Below are 7,615 nucleotides of genomic sequence, written 5' to 3'. Positions count from 1 at the left end.
ATTTATACTCATTTAGTAGCAATCCAGCTCATTGTGAATCGAATCTCCTTCATTCGATTTAGTAGCATAGATAACATCCAAGTAATTCGAATATTATAGATTCGATTTACTACGAAAACACATAATTCAAACTCCAAAATTTTGATTTACATAGATATGTAAATTGAAATATGCATGTAGCCTTTTTTACTTTGAGGAATATACGTAAAATTGATTTGCAAATAATTTATAAAGGTGATTTACCCCATATATTATAAGTTGTGAAATCATAATATTTTGAGAAATGATGTATAGACAATTTAAATGTTGATAAGTCTGAAAAATTTTAGAAAGAAAATAAAATATTAAAAAATTACATGTTGATCCATAAGATTTTTTAAAAACAAATTTATCCATAGTCTATGACTAATAACTTTAAAATTATATATATGTTATTTATTTTATATATTTTTTATTTTATAGAGACTTATAATTTTATTATCGGCGATATTAGTGGTTATAGAGAGATTTTTATCTTTAAATAAATTATAGAAAAATTAAAAACAAAATTGGTTGCTATTTTTTTGAAAATTTATTTATTTTTTAGTTTAAATTAAAATTAAATTATATATTTAATTTATATTTGTTTGTTTATCCTAATGATTGTATATAATAGATAATATATTTAAGCATGTTTTGAAAGAAACTATTGAATTTTATATAATTAAAAGTTAACTATGAAATTGAAACTAAGATGAAGTGAAATACAATAAACATACGAGGAGTGAAAATAAAATAAATAATTACAAATAAGATAATAGAATAATTAAAAAAATAAAAAAAGACAGAAAAATAATACATGTAGTTGATAAAAATACATTGTAAAAAAATTAATATAATCAATGAATATAAAAGATGATTGACAAAAATTAAGATATATTTTTATTAAAAAATTCAAGAAAAATATTGTGAAGAAGAACCTATTAATTAAGTTTTATGAAAATATTATAAAAAATTTAAAATGTTAGTAAATAAAATCGTAACTCCTTTAAAAACTATTAATCAAAATACATAAAAGCACATTTTGAATTTTAGATATAGAAAATAATAAGAGAATAATTCAAATTAAATTTATTTATTTTATTTTTTATTTTTTATTTATTAAATAATTTAATGCTTATTTAATTTTGGTCAAATAAGATAATATAATTGATTAGTTATAATTAATATTATTCACCCTAATGGTATAATTGAAACATATTAAAATTATAAAGGTAAAATTAAAACTAAATATTAAGGATAAAATTAAAATAAAATAGCATTTGCTATCTTGTAAAATTTTTTTGATAAAAATCTCATTTATACATCTTTAAAATGCATTATTTTAATACAATAATATTTTTATTAAAAATAAAAATTATAATAAATATCTCATATATTTGTTAGTGAATTATATACAAATATTTTTTAAAATATATCCCTTTTATTATATGAAAATAACTTAAATACCTTTAAATGTGATTATGATAATTCATTAAATATTATATTTTTTTTACTAATTTATATTTAATAATTTATCTCTAACTTTAATTATAGTAAAAAATTAAAATATTATGCCAAAAAAAAGCAACATAAATTTTTTACTAACAAAAAAATATATTTTTTAATTTTTTAGACACGTATTTATTTTTTTAAGTTATACATTTTAATTTATATAAATTAATGACAATTAAATGTACAAAAAAATACTAATTAATAAAAAAATAAAATTTAGGATAAACATATCTTGAACAAATTGAAATAAAATAAAGACTTTTAATTATAATCATTAATTATAATCACATATATTTACTACTTCGAAAATTCAGTATATTAATATTTTGTATTTTTATTTCTCAATTTTAGACTATTACAAACATTAGTTACTCTCCAATAATGACAATGTTTTTAAAAAAATAAACATAATTAAATGATTTTAAAATTATATAATAATTTTAAAATAACAAAAAAATATACAATTACCTAAAATATAATATTTGTATAGTAACTGAAATTTAATTGCCAATATAAAAGTAACATATAATATCATTTCGTAATCATTGCCCAATAAAAAAATCATATAATAAAGTAGAAAATAATTTATTTATAAATACAAAATTAAAAAAATTATTCTTAAAAGTTGAATATACAGAAAAAAATAAATTATAACTTGCAAAAATTATCTCTAGAATTTATTACAATAAATAATAAAATTGTAAAAGTCACTTATCTATATAAATTAAATTATAAGATATCTAGATATTTAATCAACTTATTAATTAGTTTGTAACTGATTTAATTTAATAATTTAAAAAAATTGAATAACCTTTTTTAGAAATATGCCAATCTAAATAATATAAATTGAAGATAAGAAAAATATAACTAAATTATATAATATAACATAATATTCCTAAAAAACTATTTTATAGCAGATCTAATGCCAAGATATTTATCATCATCAGTGGTATAATTTAATTTCACAATTATTTAAACGTTGTTTTTATAAAAAAAATCATATTATTTATTTTGAAAAAAATATTTACTCACTATTATAATTTAAATAAAATATAAAATAGATATTAAACTAATTTCTTTTAATAATTACTCAGACACAAATATCTATCAAAGACATGAGATTTAAGAGTATATAAAGTAAATATAATACCTACAACTTTTACACTACCACGATAAGATGATTATCATAAGTCTTTATAGCATAAATTAAATAGAACAACATATAATAATAAAGAAACAATCAAATCCAAAAAAGTTATAGAACACCTATCATACACTATGACTGTTAGTAATGAGAAAGTTTTAACCATTTATTCTTTTATTAGCTATCTTTTTATCTACTCTGTACTTCATCTACGAATATGTTAAGGGCTAAACCTATGCTTCAACCTTTCAAAATTCCATATATTCTTGCCAAACATAATATTATTATGCCTTTTTTTTTTTATAGAAACCATTGAATGAAAAAATCGTTGGTAAAAAGATGAAGTTCTCTTATAATATGTATGACTTTTTACGATAATAAAATAAAAATGAAAAGTATGAAATAATATTGTGTACATTTAAGTTAATTTTAATCTTTTTTAATAACCAGATTTGTCATAACGTAACTGATAAACAATAACAGTTAATACGAATTAGATATGTTTTGAGTATGCTATACATTTTATGATTTTGTACGAAACAATATCAGTTTTAATTTATGTATTTATTATTAGGTATTAAAAATAAAAAGTATTTGTATTGTTAGCATTTTTCAAACATTCCTCAATCATAACCGTGATTGGCCTAAAAGATCACGTACCTAGTTGAAAATAAATGGAATCCAATCAATTTTCATCTGATAGTGCTATACATTCGCATAATTATAAGAGAATTAACTTTAGCGAGATAACAATATGGTATTTAGTTACCACATGAGTATTTTTATATATAAAATTATCAATCAATTATGTATGGTTTCTGATAAAAATAATATATTCAACATGGATATTGTTTGTTAGGTAAAAGATATCAGATTGACAAAGAAAATTAATTATAATGGGTATATTTATTTTAAAAAATATTTTTCTATGTAATACTGTAAAAAATATCATGGTCACCCTGAATTACTACAGGTTCAACTTCCATCGACATCGGTAGAATGCCTAAATTGAGACATTTTCAGACTATAATATTTATCAAAAAAACAATTAATGAAACACTCATCCATACCTTCTCATTTTGAGTATATTTATACATAAAAAAAGAGTTAAAATAGCAAAAGCGGTAAAAATGATGATTCTTATAATTTTGTGTGGCTATCTATATATAAAAGATCAGAAGACCATGATTATCTAACAAACTTAATTTTATTTATTGCATTCAATTTGAATAATTAAAAAATTATCTTATTTTAATTTAGCTCTTAATTCACATGATTTAAATTCAGCTCAATATATATGATTTGATTTGATTTAATTATTACTGAAAAATATCTCAAGAACCTATTTATTCATAAATTTATTATTTTAATAATTAATTAATTAATCTAATTAATTAATTAATATAGATAGTTAGTATAATTAATTTGGTTTAATAAATTAAAAAAATAAATTAAAATTTACTAACAGAACATTAAAAGAAATAAATTAAAAAATACTACCAAATCAAATTGATATAAATTATAATAAATTATATGATATTTAAATATCTAATCAAACCAATTAGTTGATATAGTTAATTTATCATAATAAATTATATTTAATGAGTTAAAAAAATAAATCGCTAAACACTCTCATAAACATGTCATGTCAACTCTATCATTAAGTGCAGAAATCTGATTTTTATATAATAGAATGAATAATAAATAGAATATATGAGAATATGATATGTGACATATTTTAATTATGAAATTGGTATTATATAATATATTTTTTCTGAATCTTTATTGCTTGCCCGTTGCTAATTTTTATGTAATTATTTAACAATTTTTGCCTATAAAATTATCAACTACTTAATATTATGATTTAATTAATAAGAATGATGACATTAATATTTTTCATTAGTCATGTTATTATTTATAATTAGAAAATAGTCATAAATAAATTTATTTTCTTATTGAATGTTAACTTTGTTGTCAAATTCTATATTACCTTTAAAATTTTAGTGTAATTGAGTCTAATTTCTACATTTTAAAATAAATTTACTCGAAAAAATTAATATATAAATCACATTATTATTACAAAATTACTTTATTAACATAATTAATGGTACTGACTTGAACCATTAAATTTAACTTCTAATGATATTAAAGTCAACCTATTTTATTATCTTGTGCCTTCAAAGAATTTACACGATTGACATAAAAATATAACAATTGAAAAAAATTTATTACAATGGGTATATTCATTTTAACAAATATTCTTCTATCTAATACTATAAAAAAATACATTAGCTACTTTAAATTGTTACAGGTCAACTTCCATCTACAGCAATAGAATGCCTAAATTGAGATATATTCATCAAATAAACAATCAATAAAATACTCATCCGTGCTTTCTTATTTTGGGCACATTTATACATAAAAGAAATTATACATAAAGAAAAAAAAGAAGAGAAGAAGCGTTGATATAGCAAGAGCGATAAAAATCACGATTCTTATAATTTTATGTGGCCATCTATATATAGTAGACCAGAAAATTATAATTATCTAACAAAATTAATTTCTATTTATTGCACTCAACTTGAATAAGTAAAAAATTATCTTATTTTAATTTAGTTCTTAACTCACATACTTTGAATTTAGTTCAATATGTATGATTTGATTTGATTTGATTTAATTATTAGTTAAAAATATCTTAGTTGTCTATTTTATTCATAGATTTATTGTTTTAATGACTAATAAATTAATCAAATTAATTAATTAGTACACAAAATAAATTTGGTTTAATAAATTAAAAGAAATAAATTAAAAAATGATGGTTTTTAGTGGCTAAGAGAAGGGAGGTTGAATCTTAGCCCCTTTTTCGCTTAAGAAACTTGTTGGTCTTTGAAACAACTTCTAGAGACTTTTTGATTTTTGTCTTGTACCCAGCCACGAGACTTTTTCTTTTTATCTCGTAACTGGGCACGAGATATTTTTCAGTTTTATCTCCTATGCAGCAGAAAACAGAAATGGAGTAGAAGAGAGATAGAAAATCACACCACGAAGTATCTTGGTTCAGCTGCCAAGTGCAATGTAGCCTACATCCAGTCTCCATCACAACAATGATGGAATTTTACTATAATCATCTTGATTACATACACCAATTCTCCCTAGGAACTACCCTTCCTATCCGGGACAAGTTCAGAATCTAATCCCCAATCCTGAACTTGACTTGGTCACCTACCAAGCTTTCAACTGTTAAGTGCTAACCCAACTTGCAAGAAAATTTTCACAGAATCATGAAACACAATACAGATGTACAAAGGACCTCTAGGATATCTATGGCTTTTTCTTTTAATTTTGTATACTCTGCCTTTTTTCGCTCTATGACTTTTTCATACAAACCTCACTATTTGCCTTTTTTCATGAGACTCAAGATAGACAAAACTAAACAGAAAAATTACAAAATGAAGAACATTGAATGAGAAGAACTTCTATTAGTTTGGGTAGCTATGAGAACTCTGTGCTTTACACTCTTAACTCCTTGCTTCAAGCCCTGTCTGTTCTCCCTTATTTATAGAAGGGAAGCTTCCAAGGTTGAAACTACATGAACTGAGCTAAACTTCTTCTTCTTCAAGCAAAAACCGGTTCGGCCAGAGAGAGAGGAGAGAAAACCGAATGTAAAACCCAACATGCAATTACCTCTGTGGCTTCCTGTTACACCAAGCTTCACCAATCCGAGCCATCTTTCTTGACTTGCACTCCAAGAAGGATCCCTAGCCCTTGATGGGTTCTTGATGATGATAGCTTCTTCTACTCAAACTTTCGCGTCTTCCATCATGTAGCTACTGTAGCTACCTTCTGTAGTGGTTGATCAAAAGCTGAGACAAGCCATCCCTCAAGGATCTTCTTCCTCTGACCGAGATCATCTTCTTCCATTTTTGGTATGGAGAAGCTGAGATCTCTTCACCAAATCTTATCATTTGTGGTGAAGATCTCAGCCACAACATACTTTTTGTTTTCTTTTTTTTGCCATCATTACAATGGTCTTTAGCTTTCTTCTAACTTCTTCTTCTTTATTTTGATATCTTGCAAATGCTTCCATATTTTCCTGATGGAAGTGACTGAAACTCAGGAGAGAGAAGAGAGTAGAAAGAAAAAGCAAAGCTATGGGAGTAGTGAGTGTTATCAAAAGAAATTAATTAAGATCAACTCCCCATGCTTCTTGTGTAGTAGCGTGTAAGCTACACTTAATGCCATCAAATCACTTTGACATTTTCTCTTTCATGTTTCCAACGTCTGCATTAACTCTACTTAATAAAAATTTGAATTCCATCAAAAGATAAAAGTGATAACCGTTGAAGCATGCAGCATTATGATTAAAGGAATGGGTTTCATCAAATTAGATGGATAAAGAAATATGAGAAAAGGACAAATAGGTCCCTGACCTTTTGTCCCGCAGATATTTTCGTCCCTGACCATTGAAAAATACTTTTAAGTCTCTGACCTTCACAAAATTTGGACAGATCAGTCCCTCCGTCCAAATGCCTCCGTTAGGGACTGATCCGTCCAAATGCCTCCTTCAGGGACTGATCCGTCCAAATTTTGTGAAGGTCAGGGACTTAAAAGTATTTTTCAATGGTCAGGGACGAAAATGTCGGAAGGACAAAAAATCAGGAACCTATTTGTCCTTTTCTCAAAAAAATATATTGTGCCCCAACTCCTTTTGATTTCGGACCAGCCTCTTTGTTGGGCTTTTTAAATTGGTTTTTCTAGTCCAATAAGCACAACAATTCAGCCATAATTCATATAACAAGTTTGCATAGGGTTGAATATATTTTTAACACAATTGGACTTGTTATATTTTTCTTTTCTTTTTGGCCCAATAATAAGAATATGCACAGCAAAAATTATTTTAATTAACATATATGAATTGAAATCAAATTAATAATTTTG

The sequence above is a fragment of the Arachis ipaensis genome, chromosome B5 (assembly GCF_059453495.1).
Source record: "Arachis ipaensis isolate K30076 ecotype BB chromosome B5, ASM5945349v1, whole genome shotgun sequence".
Taxonomy (NCBI): Eukaryota; Viridiplantae; Streptophyta; class Magnoliopsida; order Fabales; family Fabaceae; genus Arachis; species Arachis ipaensis.
Note: the sequence above shows the minus strand (reverse complement) of the source record.